Below are 17,247 nucleotides of genomic sequence, written 5' to 3'. Positions count from 1 at the left end.
CTTGCTGGGCGCCCACGGAGTCAGCCTCCGGGTGTGCGGGGCTGCAGACCCCAGCCAGGGGCCCTGGGAGCCTGGTGCTCTCCGTTAGGCGCTGAGCCTGGGCGGCCAAGCAACCGCTGGAGGAGCCCTGCACCTGCCCTTCCCTTCCGTCTGACAGAGCTCACACTGCTGGAGCCCTTGGCAGTGTGCAACCCACTGGCATCTAAGCCCTCCACAAGGAGGCCTGGGGCTTTGGTGCAAAGGCAAGGCAGAAGAGGAACTGAGGCCAGGAAGGCGCCAGTGGCGTCTCCCAGCCTCGCGCAGCGTGCTCCTTCCTGGGCAGGAAGCCTAGCAGCGATGCAAGTCTGGGCAAGGCTTGCCCAGGGCAGAGCAACCTCCCGCCAGTAACTCTGCTAGATCGGGCCCCTAACGAGAGCTGAATCTCTGTGGTACTGAAGTCGCACTGGGCTCCGCCCAAGCAGGGCTTGCAGCTGCTCGCGGCTGGGCTTCCTCACGCGGCTGGGCTGCCTTTCTTCCCTGGAGTAGGCTCTTTTCCCCGCATGCTGTTCACTTGGCTTCCGGGGGGGGGGGGGGGGGCACGCTCTGTTCCTGCTGCAGGTCTTGGCTCAGGGGCTGCTCCCCCTGAGCTGGGGCTGTGGGCGGGAGCCCAGACAGGCAGGGGCAGGCCCCAACCAGCTGCACACCCCCCTGCTGGGGAGCAGAGGGCTAGGGAAGCTACGTGTGTGAGGCAGCTGCTGGGCGCCCACGAGTCAGCCTCCCAGGCATTCTTCAAGCCTCAGCCCACCAGGGCAGGCTAATAAAGAACTATGGACCCTCTTAGCCCTCACTTTAACCTATAACCCTAATGGTAACGCCCCGAACTCTAAGAAGAGGGGGGTCCCCGAATTCTAACCTGAACCCGAACCCTAACAAGTGGGGGGGGTTGCCCGAACCCTAACCCTAAGCTTAACAATAAACCTCTAAAATAAAAAAATTTTCTGCTCTAAGCCCTGGCTCTTGCAGTCCCCTGCCCCTTAAAAGCGAAAAGGTCAGACTAGAGACTTGAACTCCTGATTTAGAGGCCGTAGTCTGCCTGCCTACTGGCCCGCCTAACCCCTATGATACAGAGGCTTACTGCTTTCAGCAGGGCTCCCGAACCCTCTTCAAGCCTCGGCCCGCCAGGGCAGGCTAATAAAGAACTATGGGCCCTATTAGGGCTCACTTTAAGCTGTAACCCCAACACTAATGCTAACCCTAACCGTAACCCGAACCCTGACCCTGACATGAACCCTAACCCAAACCCGAACTCTTAGAAGAGGGGGGATCCCCAAATTCTAACCCTAACCCTGAACCCGAACCTGAACAAGTTGGGGGGTTGCCCGAACCCTAACCCTAAGCTAAACAATAAACCTCTAAAATAAAAATAAACGTTTCTGGTCTAAGTCCCGCCTGTTGCTGTCCCCCGCCCCCTAAGAGCAAAAGAGTTAAGCTGCAGACTTGAACTCCTGACTTACAGACCATCGTCTGCCTGCTCACCAGCGCACCTAACCGCTACGCTACAGAGGCTTGCTGTTCTGACAGAGCTCCCGGACCCTCTTCAAGCCTCTGCCCGCCAGGGTCTGGCTCTATAGACTATCATGGCTGTCCTAGGTCATCTTTGCTTTCTATAGTCATAGTTTTATCCCTAAATCATAGACAGATCAGCTGAGAAAAAGCTTGGATTGTCTCGGTGGGGTGGATTTGCTTGTCCTTGTGTTTCACCTGGAGGCAGTCGCGGTCCCGCGGGCCTGTCCTGGAAGGGGGCGTGGGGGTGGGGCGCACCGTGAGCGCGTCGGGGGCGGGGCGAGCCTGGGCGGCTGGTCAGGAGCGCGGCTCACGTGAGCGGGTCTGGGGCGGGATGAACATGGCGGCGCGTCGGGGGCCAGGCTTCCCAGTTGTGCTCTCAGGGCTCGCCATTGCAGCTGGGAATGCTCGTTTCGTGGGCTCCTGGGTCCCCGTCGATTGGCATCCAGCGAGTAGAGCGCAGGGCTGTGGGCCACAGGTAAGGGAACTCGGACTGGGTGGAGCAGGGAACCATGTATTCTGCCCTCTTTGTTTGCAGTCTCGGAGCCGACTAAAATGGCGGTCGCAGAAAAGCCTCGCCTTTGGGGCCAAGGGTTTTGCCGCTTTACCCCTTTGCATAAAGCTCAGACCCGCGCGGTTTTCCCAAGCAGCCTAGTGTGTTGCTTCCTACAGGCCTGGAGAGGATAACAGGCAGGAAGGCCAGGGGTCTCCAGCCAGAGAAAATAGACTGCAAGTGTCAGACGTTTTTTTCTCTGTCTTAAGAGGCAGGAGGAGACAAAAGAGTGCTGCATTTTTTTTTCTCCATCTTGATACAAATTTAAAAGGAGGTTTCTCTGAAAATTCTGTGTTGCCATGACCACTCCTGGCTCCACCTGAATTTAACTTTTCTCAAACCTTGAACTAAGCAATGCATTTTTCTTATGGAAATGTTTGTCTTAAGGTATGCTAATGTGCTATGTATTTACCCAAGGCTCTGTCTTCAGGTCACTTCCCCCTAAAGGCTCAGAAACGACTTGACAAACCAGTATGTTTTACTCATACCTTGTTCTCTTAATCTATGTGAATGAAACTATATATTTGCTTGGAAATCTGCCTTTCTTCAAGATTCATGTCCATCATTTTATGGCCTGGGATGACTCATCTGCTGCCAATGTTATCTCAATGCTTGCTGTGGGTGAGGGGCCTGGTGCCACTCTCTGAGACATTGTCTTTCTTTCATTAGCAGACTGCTAGTGGCTCTATAACATCTGGCTAAAGACTAGCAGGGGGTACTCTTTCTTCCCCCTTTTAATGTCTATGTCAGCAGCTCTCTCGATCTCTTTTATACTTTAATAAAACTTTTAAACAGAAAACCTCTGAGCCATCAAGCTTCTTCACTTGCCCTGGATTGAATTCTCTGGAGGCCGAGAATGCTGGCATCTTTTGTGGTTTAGCAGCCACGTTTCAGCCTTTTGTAATTCATATTGAATCTTCATTTCAGATTGAAGATGCCTTCCACGGTATTGCCAACTGAAGCCTTTTCATCACTATGGAGTATCTGTCCATGTCTTTAGGGTATTTTTCAGCAATCATGTATCATTTCCAGTGTGCCAGTCTTGTCATCCTCATTCTGTCCATAGCAAAGTCTTTTATTACTGTTGATATGATTGAAAGGGAATTGTTTGTTTAAATTCCCTTTCAGATTGTTATTTGCTGGTGTATACAGATAACACTGTGTCATCATTCATTTGTATCAGTTTGGACAGCTTGATAGTTGTCTTTAGTTTCTTTAATTTCTCATAATTTAAGATGACCCTGGCTCATATATTTACAGTCTCACCCCTAGTCTCAGTCATTTCTTCAAAGAACTGTCCCTTTATTAGCATTACATTATTTTTGACTGTGCTGGGTCTTTATTGCTCGTTTGTCTAGTTGTAGTGAGCAGAGGCTACCCTCTAGTTGCTGTGCCATGGCTTCTCATTGCAGTGCTTTCTCTGTTTGCAGAACTTGGGCTCTGGAGCATGCAAACTTCAAGAGTTGTTCAAGGGCTTCGTTGTCCCTGGGTGTGTGGAATCTTCTACACAGGGATTGAACCCGTGTTCCCTGCATCGGTAGGCAGATTCTTTACCACTGGGCCATCAGAGATGTTTCCTGTTCCCTTTTATTAGAGAATGATATTTAAAACATACATGTAGGAGCTCAATATGCTCACCTTTGAACATATTCAGTTAAAGGTAATTTGTGATGTCTCCAACCTGATCCACCACGACATGGACATTGTAACGTTTCCTTTTGTTTATCTGTAACTTTGCCTTCCAATGGTAAGATACCTGGCTTCCACCGCTTGTCATACACAGAATTCAGTGCTTGTCCCATGTGGTTACTGAAAAAAAAAAACCTGTCAGATTGTCTTTCAAAGGGGGCTCTGCATGCATTGCACCAGTATCTTGAGTATGTTTTTCTATGATAGTTTACTATCAGTATACCCTCAGTGGCCTATTTCAGTCACTACCAATTATGAATGGGCTTGTTTGCTCTAGTGTTCTTGGACAATTTGAGTACAGTTTCTTTGTCAGATATGCATTTTTTTAGGAAAACAGTTTTATTGATTGTTGGCTGTGTTGCATCTTTGTGTGTGGGCTTTTCTCTAGTTTTGGTGAGCATGGGCCATAACTAGTGGTTTGCAGGCTTCTCACTGCAGTGTCTCCTCTTGTTGAGGGGCACAGGCTCACGGGCTTCAGTGGCTGCAGCATGTGAACTCGGCATCGTGGCTTCCAGGATCTAGAGCACAGGTTCGGCTGTTGTGGCACACAGACTCCATAGGATGTGGAATCTTCCCATCCTAGGGATCGCACATGCATCTCCAGCACTGGCAGGTGGATTCTTTACTATGGAACCACCAGGGCATATTTTAGATTCTAGTTTTCCACACATGTATCTAGTGAAAGAGGCCAGGATCAAGAGGCATGGCAGCTGGGAATCCTCAGCCCCAGCTCTGGTGTGCTATCCAAAGCTCTGGGGCCTTTGGTGAGCAGCTCAGCTTCCCTGGGACTGTTTCCTCCCATCAGAAATGCCCTGCTTTTGGACTGTAGCCCACCAAGCTCCTCTATCCCTGGGATTTCTGAGACCAGAGTACTGCAGGTGGTGCCATTTCCTTCTCTGCTGCTGCTGCTGCTGCTGCTGCGGCTGCGTCGCTTCAGTCGTGCCTGACTCTGCGCTACCCCATAGACAGCAGCCTACCAGGCTCCTCTGTCCCTGGGATTCTCCAGGCAAGAACACTGGAGTGGGTTGCCATGTCCTTCTCCAGTGCATGAAAGTGAAAAGTGAAAGTGAAGTCACTCAGTGAAGTCGTGTCCGTCTCTTAGTGACCCCGGGGTTGCAGCCTACCAGGCTTCTCTGTCCATGGGATTCTCCAGGCAATGGTACTGGAGCGGGCTGCCATTGCCATTTCCTTCTCTACAAGATAACGTTTTGAAGATATTTTCTCCTGGATATTGCTTTTGATGAAGGAAGGGGGATCCCTTCCCAGGGCTTGAGAGTGAGTTCTTGTCTGACACTGGGCAATGAGTTGTCTGAGGAGAGGAGTGCTGTCCAAGCGAGAGGCTTTATTGGGAAGGGCTGCCGGGGTGGAGGGCAGGAGGGTGAGGGAAACGGAGAGAACCACTCTGTCACGTGGCTCACAGTCTCAGGTTTTATGGTCATTGGGTTAATTTCTGGTTTGTCTCTTGCCAGGCATTCTGAATTGGGATCTCTCTTGGGGGCACACGCATCACTCAGCTGAGATGGATTCCAGCAATGTGGATCCTGGGAGGTTGGTAGGACCTCTGAACTGGAGCCTCCCATCACCTGACCTCTCCAGAATTCTGGTTGGTGGTAGCTTGTTCGTTCCTTGTTCCTTCCCAGGGCCTCCTGTTGTAAGATGACTCCTGCAAGTGTTTTCTTTTCTCTGTTGCCTGGCCAGGGTGGGTGGTCCGTGGTTCATTTAACAGTTTGTTTTTGGTTCTCTTGAGTAAGGTCCTCCACGGGGTAAATGTATGAAATGATAAAAGGCAATGTTTTAACTAATTTATATTCATAATTTGGTAAGTTGGCTTGTTTTGTGTATGTTAGACCTGATTACCAGACCAAAGGTCATGTAGAACTTTAGTAGTTTTCTAAAATTCTATAGTTTTTAAAATGGAGTTACCTTGTTGCAAAGTTTGTGTTTATGTTCAGATTTTTTAAAAGTTATTTCTTTTTAGTTGATTGATCATTGCTTTACAATATTGGTTTGATTTGTCATACATCCACATTAGGTGTACCTATGTCCTCTTGCTCTTGAATCTCCCTCCCACCTCGCACGCATTCCCACCTCTCCAGGTTACTACTGAGCCCCAGTTTGAGTTCCCTGAATCATACAGCAAATTCCCATTGGTTGTCTATTTACAAATGTAGGTGTACCTGCATCCATGCTGCTCTCTCCATTCATCTCACCCTCTCCCTCTTGTTCCCCACCCTCGTCTGTAAGTCTGTTCTCTATGTCTGCACCTCCATTGCTGCTCTGTGAACAGACTCGTCAGTACCATCCTTCTAGATTCCATGTTTTTCTCTCTTTGACTGACTTCCCTCCCCTTTATTAGAACAAACTCAAATGTGTTCCTTTTTATGGCTGCATTCCATGCAGGCTCTGATTGTTCCTTAGCCATGTTTTGCGGAGGGTCATGGAGCTATTCTGCTCCATTTCAGTTTGGGCTTCCAGTCTGAGTGCTCACAGCAGAGCTGCTTCTGGGTGAGCCCTCTGAGGTCTGTGAGCACCGGGCTGCCCGCTCTTCTCTTGTGGCCCGCAGGGGGCGCCAAAGGCCCCTCTGACCCGCGGGCGCAGGACGCTTTGCCTTTAGACTCTGCTCCGTGAGCAGCTGGCGGGAGCTTTGTCTCCTCAGGACCATCAGGGCTCAGGCTTCTGGATAACAGGGCTGCATCCAGGCTGAGAGGAGCAGGGTTGCCTCAGTGCCCACCAGCAGGGAGGCGCTGCAAGAGCGAAAAATGAGGATGGAGTAGACGTTTCCTGTGTCCAGCTGAGGGCTGACTGGAGGTCCATCTCAGAGGACTCAGGGGGAAAGAGCTCCGTGTGCAAAGCGGTGGGTTTTCAGTTAGATTTGCGTTAGATGATGTAGAGGATGAACACTGATGTTCTTCCGTGTAGGTGGCCATTTTCCTGTCACTGTTTCTTGAGAAGACTGTCCTTTCCTCTTCGCTCGTTCCTGGTTTGATTTTCAGGAACTGACCATGTACAGGTGGGTTCGTTTCTGGGCTCTCTATTCTCTCCTGGAGTCCATGTGTCTGTGTTCCTGCCAGTTCCTCACTGTGGTGGTCACTACAGCTCCGTGATGTAGTTTGAAGAGGGATAGGAAGATGCCTCCAGCTGTGTTCCTCTTTCTCAGAGTCTTTTTGGCCGTTTAAGGTCCTGTTCAACAGTAGCAGCCTAATATTAGGAATATTTCTATTTCTGTGAAAAATGCCATTGAATATTATTTTGTGATTGCAGTCCGTGTATTTGTTGATGACTTTGGTTGGAATGGACCTTTTAATTCCTCATTGTTCCAGTGCATGAGCGTGGAATAATTTTCTGTGTGTTTGTATTTTCTTTGGTTTCTTTATCAGTGCCTTCTAGTTTTCTGACTACTGGTTTTTTATGTTCTTGATTAAGTTTGTTGCTAGATGTTTTATTTAAGTGGGATTTTCTTAATATTTTTTTCCTGATTGTTATTAGTGTATAGAAATGCAAGTGATTTTTGGACTGTAAAGGGTAGTATTTTATGATTGTAAATTAATCCAAAATGATTCAGCTTTACTGAATGTAGTCTAACAACTTTTTGTGAAGTGATGTGGAACATTTTATCTGTAAGATCTGTTTCTCCTGCAGTAGGTCATCCAGAGGACCCAAGACATGGTGGTTACTAATAGACTTCCCACACTACTTCTTCATTCCACGTGGACTCCTTCACGGGCAGTGAGCATCGCAGCTTCCCTTGAACTTCATCTGGGTAAGTCTTGGCCTGTATCAGAAAGTTTCCTGCCTGTCTGCTCTAAATTTCTTTTGTGGTATTGACATGGTTGTTTTGAAACCTAGTATACTTTCCAGTCATTTAAAATGTACAGAAAATGCCTAGCAATGGGAACAAGTGCTAGCATTTGCCACATCATCTAAAATACTCTATGTGTTTTATCCAAAATGGGTACCTTCTGCAGAACCAGCACATAATCTCCAAAATCAGGAAATCATATGGTACCTACATTATAATGTAATCCACTGCCCCACTTCCACTTTTAGCAATTGTTCAAGTGTATGAATATATCTTTTGTTTCCATCTTCATCCTTTTTTCTTTATTTAGAGTGTTACTGAGATTTTCAGTTATTTGGACAAACTTGATGGATTGAAAGCAGACATGGTGAATAAGGGTTCTGGGTGACCTTTTCGATGTGGATTTCTTTTTCACTGAAGATGGTTTTAATATTTATTCATGTGGTAACATGTATGAATCCTGCATTCTTTCTCCCCCCCCCCATAGTAATTAAAAATAAATAATATGCCATTTACCATTTAGATATTTGTAAGCATACAGTGTTGTAGCAGACAACCTTTTCTTGTTTTGCAAACCAGTTTAATAATGTGCACCTTGTGCGTGCTTTGGAGAAACTCAGGAAACTGAGTCAGTGACTGAAATGGCCCAAGATATCACCTTAGATTCCATCTTCATCTGAAAACAAAACAGGCACTTTCTGGTGGTCCAGTGGCTGAGACTGGACACTCCCAAAGAAGGAGGCCCAGGTTCATTCCCTGATCCAAGAGCTAGATCTCCCATGCCACAAAGGAGAATTTGCATGTTGTAGCTAAATATCTGGCTTACCTCAATGAAGGTTGACCTGGCGCAGCCAAATTAAAAAAGAAACAAATATTTTACAGATACAACCAAAGGAAAGGAAGGGTATGGTTGTTGTGCAGATTTACGGCTTAGCTTTCCCTATCGATAGAAAAGAAAAAAGAGTTTCAAAAGACTGTGTCTCATCCTTCTATCTGGCATATAGAGAGGATTCCTTTGAAATGAGATTTCTCTGGTAAATGTGACTCACAGAAGAGCTGTCTTGAACTTGGGTTTCAGAGATGATCATGTGTCCTCTAAAAAAAAAAGTTAATTGGGTCCCACTAATTCTCATGCTGAGGTGGTATATTTTGTGGTAGCATTTGCTCCCCTTCACTTTGGATGTATCCCCATTTGTTTACACTGTCATCTACTGAAGACATCCTGATATTTGAAAGTTTTTAGTTATTACAAGTAGAGCTGTTGTATATAATCATGTGATACTTTTTGTCTGGACGTTTTCAAAGCTGTTTAGTAAGTGCTAGCCATATAGTATTCAGGTCACAGGTGAGCTTTGTTTAGCTGTGGAAAAATCCAGCTATGTTTCTCTGTGGCATGTGGGATCTTCTGGGGTAAGGGATCAAACTAGAGTGTCTTGCATTGTCAGGCAGATTCTTTACCACTGAGCCACCGGAGAAGTTGTGCCCTACCCCCGTTTTTTTTTTTGAGTTTACTGGATCTAATAGGTGTGCAGTGCTACCTCACTGTTATTTTAGTTTGTAATTTCCTAATGATATGTGATTTTGAGTCTTTTTGATAGGCTTATTTACTATCTTTATATTTTTGTAGGACAGGTGTTTAGGTGTATACATTTTTTATGAGATTGTTCTAGATTTTTTGGTATATTTGGAGTACAATCCTTTATCAGATATGTATTTTATAAATATATTTTCCTGTGGCTTGTGTTTAAGTTTTGTGAATAAGGTTTTTCACAGTTTAAATGTCTAATTCTTTAAAGTTAATGTTATATATGTTTTATATCCTTTTTTGGATAGACTTTAGTGTGTTGTTGTTGTTGTTGTTAAATTTTATAAGCAGAAGTGAGGTACTGTAGATACAGTTTTAAGCTAAGCTGAGGTACCATAGATACAGTTTTGCCTTTTGTCTGTTAAGAAGTTTGAGTGAGTTTGGTGTACACTGTATATAACATTATGTCTACATTCATTTGACTGGATATAGCTTCCAATTATTTGTCTAATTGGTTTTGGAGATATCACGGGAAGTCAGTTTTTCCAAGGGAAACTGAGGTCCATGAAACATGAACTCTTTTCGATCGGTCGGAATCACTCTCTGCTATTTCTGACAGATTTGACTTGTTTGGATATCTCATATGAGTGGAATCACAGAACGTTTGTCTTTTCTTGGTCTGGTTTATTTCACATGATCTAATGACCATAAGGTTTGTCCACATTGTCGCATTGTCAGAATTACTGACTTTGAAGGGCCGAATCAGATTCCATTGTGTGTATACCACAGTTTGTTTATGGAATTGGCTGCCATGGACACTTAGATCACTTCTGTTTGTTTGCCAGTGTGAATCATGCTGTTGTGAGTATGACGGAAGAAGTATCCATTTTTTCAGCCCCCTTTCCCAATCCTTTTGGGTACATAGCTTGAATTGGAATCGAACTATGTATTTATTCCATGTGTTTGTTTTGGAGTCATTTCTGTAATGTCTTGCAGAGTGGCAGCACCATTTAATGTACTTTTTCGTATGGTGGAATACCGTTCAAGCTTCTGAATATACCTTGTGTTGCATATTCAGTCTCCCACCAACGGACACTTGAATGAGTTCTACCTTTGAGCTATTGTGAATGTCACTATGAGTATTTGTGTACCAGTTTTTGTTTGAATTATTAACAAGTACATTACTATATATAAAAGAAGCCACAAGGACCTACTGTACAGTTTAGGAAACTATTAAATATCTTATGATAATGTATAATGGAAGAGAATCTCAAAAGGAATATATGAAAAGCACATAGTAACCATGATATTTATTGTGCCAACACTATGAGTTATCATAGCACTACTCAACGTGTATTTATACATGTCAGTAAAATATTCACATCTGTAAGGATATTATAAAAAATTATATAAAAAATCAAGAATTCAAACAGAGATTAAATAAACTTCCTGTCATTGCTCATCATCATTTATACATTCATACTACCTGTAACACTCATTGTATAAGTGCTGGACTAGCAATTGATGTTCTCGTAAACCAAGAGATTGTGAAGGTGTAAGGAAATATAGCTTATTGAATTCCTTAATGAAGGATTATAGAACTCTATGTCCATGAAGTGAATGAAATTCCATTTTTTTGAACCACATTCTTACTAGAGTGATGAGCTTCCACCCCACCCAACGTTAGTTCACAATGAAATCCTGCAGTCCTCTGGCCTCAATGTCTGCTTCCTGCTACCAAGAAAGAAAAGATGAGGAAGTCCTGACAAAACCGATGCTATTTTTCTTTTTCTGATTTGTATTTTATCGCAGGGCTTGGCAAAAAGAGGGCCCAACCTGTTTTTAGAGTTCCATCCCAAGGGTTCCTCTGGCATGTTCCCTATGTTGACAAAGTGCTGATTATTTTCAACAAAGGACAATGATCTGCACTTCACTATCTGTTGCTTGAGCTGGAATAGCGGGCATCCCTTGAAGTGCATTCCTTCATGCTGAAGTAGGCATCCCTGAAGCAATAGTATAAGAGGAACACATTTATCACGTAGACATCACAGCCCATGCATTTGTAATAATTTTTCAGTTATACCCATCATCATCGGAGGAACTGACTTGTCCCAGTAACAACGAGAGTACCCAGTATAACAGTTCCTTGACTTATGAGTACTTCCTATGAGTACCCTTATGAGTACTTCTTCCAATATTGTTTCTCCTACTTTGGTCATGAACAGTAGAAGCTGATGGCAGTGGTCCTTGAAATGTATGTCGATTCCTAGGTGGCACAGTTGATAAATAAAAAATCTGCCTACCAGTGCAGGAGGGGGAAGTGATGTGGGTTTGATCCCTGGTTCAGGAAGATAACAATTCATACACATGTTTTATGTGAACCAGTTTGATACTCATGAGTTTTTTCTTCTGTATACAGAAAAACAAATGCTGTTCAAGGACACTGAAAGAACCCTGATGTTGAAAATCAGATCTGTATTGTGAGCAATGCTTAGATATCCATGAGTCGAAGCATAGTATTATGCCTATCATCCTTGTATTTCTCTCAGTGAAATATGTTGAGGAAAACTCTTCATTCGTGGCCTAGATTCACGAAGAAGCTAAATAGCATTCATCCTTTACGTTGACAACTGTGAATTTAAATCTCCTGTGAATCCTATGTGACAACCACACATACCAACATGAGTTATCAGTATTATATCAATATTTTTAGTCCTATTGTATGTCAACTAAAAAAATCAGTATATAATTGTACATGAAGTCAAGACATAAAATCAGTGCAAATACAAAATGTTCCATCCTTTGAGAAAGGGAGAAAAACATCTCTGTGCTTAGCCTATTGCATTTTTATGTATTAGACCCTTAAGTAGTTTATTCACCACACCCTGTGAATGATTCACAAATCTTCAGAGAAGAAAGGATCATTTCTCTTGAACAATGAGTAGTTCAACTATTCTCAAAGCAAAGCCATAAGTGAGTCTTATTTTGGGTGAGACCATGAAAACTCAGTGTTTTCATTATGCTTGTGCTTATGATGGGAGGAGGTCTGAGAAAGCACTTCTGAAGGTTTATTCATACCAGTCGTTCTCATATGTATCGAGTCTTTAAAGGTCGAATCACCAAGGTGTTGCTTCTACACTTGTACTAGGCTGAGCAGCAACATTCCCTTTCTCCGTAAGTGCAGTAGACGTGTTCCCAACCTGTCTGTCTTCTGTCCTCTGGAGTATGCATTGCTTGAGCTCATCACAGCCTAGTAGATGGAAATCATCAGGATATTCTGGAAACCCTTTTTATTTCAGTCTGTTCAGGAGGTTACCACTGCTGCAAACCTCTGGATTTTACCAAGCGCTTTTAACAACCTCAGATGAAGGATATAAGTCAACACTGGTGACAGCCACGGGCTTCCATGGCCTATCCATGATTGTTGGCTTTGCTTTCATAATCATCCTGTTTCTTATACCAGCTAAACTGTCAGTGTATTTTTTAATTACCATTTTATCTTTGATGGTTTTTAGAGCTATTATGGATTTTCCTATATATCTTCACTTATCGGTGAGGGTCTTATGTTAGTAGTAGTTATGACAACTGACTTTCTGTCTGTTAGCTGTGGCAGAATAAAAAAAGAATGACCCACTGTATATTATTAATATTATGTATCAATATATTGTTAGTTTTATTGTTTGCAGTCATCCAATTCCAAGTTTCTGAAATAAACTTTCAGAAAAATCACATCCTTTTGAATGCCCATTTGACTGAATAGGAGCACGGAAATGTTCTTCCATAAAATTGTTTACAGTTTCCATTCCGTTTCTCCTGTTTGATGTAGATATTGGCCTTTGGTTCTATCAGTAGCTTTGCAAGTAAAAAAAAAAATTAATTAGAGCTCGTATGGTAATTTTACTGTTAGCAATAAGTTTAGCATAAAATGAACACAGAAGAGGTTACAGTAGACCAAATATGAAAGTCAGTTTAAAAGAAAACATAGTGTTGAATGTTTACAGTAGGAATATAGTTATGAAGTTCCTTTATTATTATTCTATCCTTTCCTTTTGTTTTGCAGGGGTGTTAATGTACAGATTCCAGTACTATGGCTAGAGCGAATAATAGTATCATTATTCTTGAGAGCAACTCTACTAAGTCTTCACGCTCATGTCACTCAAGGTTTTTTAATACCTATTATGTTAGTCGTGTTTGTAGTTTGTGAAGTCACATAAGTTGCATTCATTCAAGCAATAGTATCAAACAGCTATGGCATCAATTATAGATGTGAATCGATATCGAATGTGAATCCATTTCACTGTGACAAGTTATTATTGTAGATATTCTATTCATGCCAGTAACAAAGCTGTGCAGAAATAATACAATGTTTATTAAGAAAATAAGAGTTACTAATTTGTTTTATTATTCTATTTCTTTTAAACAGATTTAATGACAACAGGCTCAACTTTTCATTCACTTGTATGACTATGAGCGGTTTGACCAAGTTGAAGAAGATGACTCGTTTGTAGTCTTCCTCATCAGCTCATTCCATCTACTGGCTTTAAAATCATTTAGTACAGAGCTCACCGTCTAGGTGTTCATCCAGTGTTTTGTTTGCTTATCATGCAGGATCATTTTAAAAGGAAAAGTATGTGTGTATGAGTTAGAGCTCTGATCCCAGGAGTCCATGTAGAAGCTTCCCCTGAGAAATGTATCGTTTTTGCACCAATGCTACTGAAATGTGTGAATGTGGTATACCACGCGTCCCAATAAGTGTAAACAGCGTCATAGGCTACTTATTTGAAATGACCAGTACTCATGACATTCCATTCAACTGAGGACTAAATATAGCCAACGTAGGCTGTGTTTGCCAAATAGACTTTGAAGTATTCTTCACACAGTCCTTCATCGATGCCAGTTTTCAGATCGAAGAAACCCTTGCTCCATGAAGTTTGTGAACACATATACTCATGTTTTGTTTGAGATTTTAAAGTCATTCTTCAGTTTTGTTGGAGGAATGGTTCTGTATATGCCCCGTGGATCCCCAAATCCACTGATGTTCATGTGTCTTGGGGCTTCCCAGGTGGTTCTAGTGGTAAAGAACATGCAGAACATACCCATGCAGGAGACATGGGAGGTATGGATTCCATCCCTGGGGCAGGAAGATCTCCTGAGGGAGAGCATGGCAACCCCCTCCAGTATCTTTGCCTAGAGAATCTCATGGAGAGAGGAGCCTGGTGGGGCCTAGTCCATATGATCCCAAGGAGTTGGACACAATGTAAGTGACTTCGCACAGCACATGATTCGTTGTCATAGCTAATATAATGGAGATGACATAAAAAGAAGCACCAGCGGGCGAAAGTCAATATCCATCACTTTTAAACTTTGGAATGTATTGTGATATTTTACATCCATATTTGTATGACTTGATAGTTGGAGAATCGATGCATGTGAAGGCCTGGTTGTGTTATATGTATGTTGAGGGAAGATATATTTTTATGTGGTTTGACATATAGGTCCCATTTCATTCGTAGACATATGCATACTCATCACTTATCATCATTTTTTTTTTTTGAAAAGACCATTGTTTGGAAAGGTTGTTGTCTAACCATGAAAGATGCTTGAATTCTTGGGCTCCTTAGAGGAAGAATTCAACCCGGGGCCAGTGATGAGGGTTGATCAGTCAGAGCTTTTGTGTCCCAACGTTTTATTAAAGTATAAAAGAGAGAAAGCTTCTGACATAGACATCAGAAGGGGGCAGAAAGAGTGCCCCCCTACTCATCTTTGGCTGGATGTTATCTAGCTACTAGCAGTCTACTCATTAGAGAAAGGAATGGCAGCAGACCCCTCACCCACAAGATATATGGAGATGACCGTGGCACCAGGTGAGTCATCCTGGGCCATAAAACGATTGATATGAGCAAATGGATAGCTTCATTCACATAGATCAGGAGAGCCATGTATGAGTAAAGCATATTGGTTTGTCAAGTCAGTTCTGAGCCTTTAGGCAGAACCTACTTGAAGATAGAGTCTAGGGTAAATACATAGTACATTCACATAGCTTAAGGCAAACCTTTCCATGAGAAAAATGCCTTGGTCAGCTCAAAGTATGAGAAAAGTGAAGTTCAGGCGGAACCAGGTGTCATTATAGCAACACAGAATTGTAAGAGAAAATCTCTGTTTAAATTTGTATCAAGAAGGGGAAAAAAGATAACAGCTTGTTTCCTCCTGCCTCGGAAGTGACAGATAACAACTGTCTGACACTTGCACCCCATTTCCTCCCTTTGGAGACCCCTGGCCTTCCTGGCTGTTACCCTCTCAGTTTCATTCATTGAGCGTTTTCTGCCTTGTGAAACATTGGGCATAGAAGTATGTGTTTATTTAGGGGTATTTCATCCAATTTCATTTAAATGCATATGTGAATTAGAAAGTTTGACATGCTGTTGCTTTGTATACCGATTGGGAAATGTGAGCCTCCAAGCTTAATTTAGTTTTTCATGTTCATTTTTCTTTTTAGGGGTACAAAGAAAAATAATATGACTGTTAAGATCAGCTTTCGTATTTTTTGCCAAATATGAATTGGGATCACATCGATCAGAGATGAGTCTGTGCATGAAAGCCCTAATAACTAATGCTAATTGACTTCACTACCATGGGATGTTTTCATATCTATTGAGGATTTACTTCATGTATTTCGATTTTAACTTTCTGTCTCACAGCCTTGTTTGTAGATCAAAGCTATTTGAAATTGTCATCTGGTTTCAAATGGCTTGTGAGGTTATTCATGAGTGGTTCATAAAACCGAATGGATTGTACGTAGCCATACTTTGTTGTCATTCTATGAATTTGAAGAATGTCTGAAGAATGTCTGCAGTTATGCCTTAAAGATTCATACAATTGATGTCCAATATTTATCTCAATAGACTTGCTTTCAATTTGTAGTTTCCTATGCGTATGTCTTTCTTTATGGATTTGGGTAGAACTTGTATTGGAACACTGAAAAATCTGTGATATCAACCGTGCTGACCTTTCTGGTGGTCATCATTAAGATTTTCACGCTCTATGGATCCTAGTGGAAACAGGTGCTGTTCATCCTACTTTTGTGAAGATTGAACTCATCGTAGAAAGTGGAATTTGTTGAAATATTTATGGTATAAATAAATCTTGTCTCTATAATTACCCAGAGTCCTGGTGCGTATTTGATTGCTAAGTTATAAAATGTATGAGATAGATGTGATCCATCAATGGCGACTGGATAAGTGGTGGAGAGGTATTTTGGTGATGCAAGAGATTTAAATGATGTGATCATAGTATTTATATCCCTTTTATGTGGATAATGGGTCTTGGATCCATGTTTGAAACCTTACAACCTCGTCTTTTGTTATGCATGGGAAGTGTCAAAAATGAAGAAGATGCGGGTAGGTACTTCAAGGGTAAGTATAGGGCTGAGGGCGTGACTATGATGTGGGTTAGGGTTAGGATGTGGATGGGGGTCCGGTTAGGGTAGGGTAAAGGTTAGAGTTCGTGGAACAGCCCTCCAAACTTGTTAGGGTGAGGGGTGAGGTGTGAGGGTTCAGGATGAGGGTGAGGGTAAGGATTCAGGGTGAGGGTTAGGATTCAGGATGAGGGTGAGGATTCAGGGAGAGGGTGAGGGTGAGGGTTCAGGGAGAGGGTGAGGGTGAGGGTTCAGGGAGAGGGTGAGGGTGAGGGTTCAGGGTGAGGGCGTGGGTGAGGGTAAGGGTTCGGGGTGAGGGTTCAGAGTGAGCGTTCAGGGTGAAGGTGTGGGCCTCACATCTGATACAGGATTGTACTCCAAATATACCCATCCCTTCCCTTGAACAGACCTCTCACTATGGGAGCCCTTGGCAGTGTGGAACCCACCGGCCCCTAAGGCCTCCCAAAGGACGCCTGGGGCCTAGGTGCAAAGGCAATACAGGAGTGGAGCTGAGGCCAGGAAGGCGCCAGTGGCGTCTCCCAACTTTGCAAAGGCTGCTCCTTCCTGGGTAGGAAGCCTAGCAGCGAGGCAAGTCTGGGCAAGGTTCGCCCAGGGCAGAGCAGCCTCGCACCAGGAACTCTGCCAGATCGGGCCTCTGAGCAGAGCTGGAGCTCTGCCATCCTGGAGGCGCACTCGACTCCGCCCAAGCAGGGCTTGCAGCCTAA

The 17,247-nt window shown here is 43.4% G+C and overlaps 1 long non-coding RNA gene across 3 annotated transcripts; it reads left to right on the top strand.

The window, feature by feature from the left end:
• Window positions 1-1,858: 1,858 nt before the first annotated feature.
• Window positions 1,859-16,270, top strand: LOC138446123 (uncharacterized). Of its 3 annotated transcripts, XR_011259134.1 has the most exons (7): window positions 1,859-2,020; window positions 3,526-3,632; window positions 5,254-5,387; window positions 6,704-6,794; window positions 7,424-7,544; window positions 13,532-14,365; window positions 15,605-16,270. It is a non-coding gene; the product is annotated as an uncharacterized lncRNA (long non-coding RNA). The 3 variants fall into 3 exon arrangements; XR_011259133.1 differs by lacking the exon at window positions 6,704-6,794; XR_011259135.1 differs by lacking the exon at window positions 6,704-6,794 and having other exon boundaries at window positions 1,863-2,020; window positions 5,254-5,332.
• The last annotated feature ends 977 nt before the right edge of the window (window positions 16,271-17,247 follow it).

This window comes from Ovis canadensis, chromosome 9 (assembly GCF_042477335.2).
Source record: "Ovis canadensis isolate MfBH-ARS-UI-01 breed Bighorn chromosome 9, ARS-UI_OviCan_v2, whole genome shotgun sequence".
Lineage (NCBI taxonomy): Eukaryota > Metazoa > Chordata > Mammalia > Artiodactyla > Bovidae > Ovis > Ovis canadensis.
The sequence above is the reverse complement of the archived record's forward strand: the minus strand, read 5'-3'. Positions and strand labels throughout refer to the sequence as shown.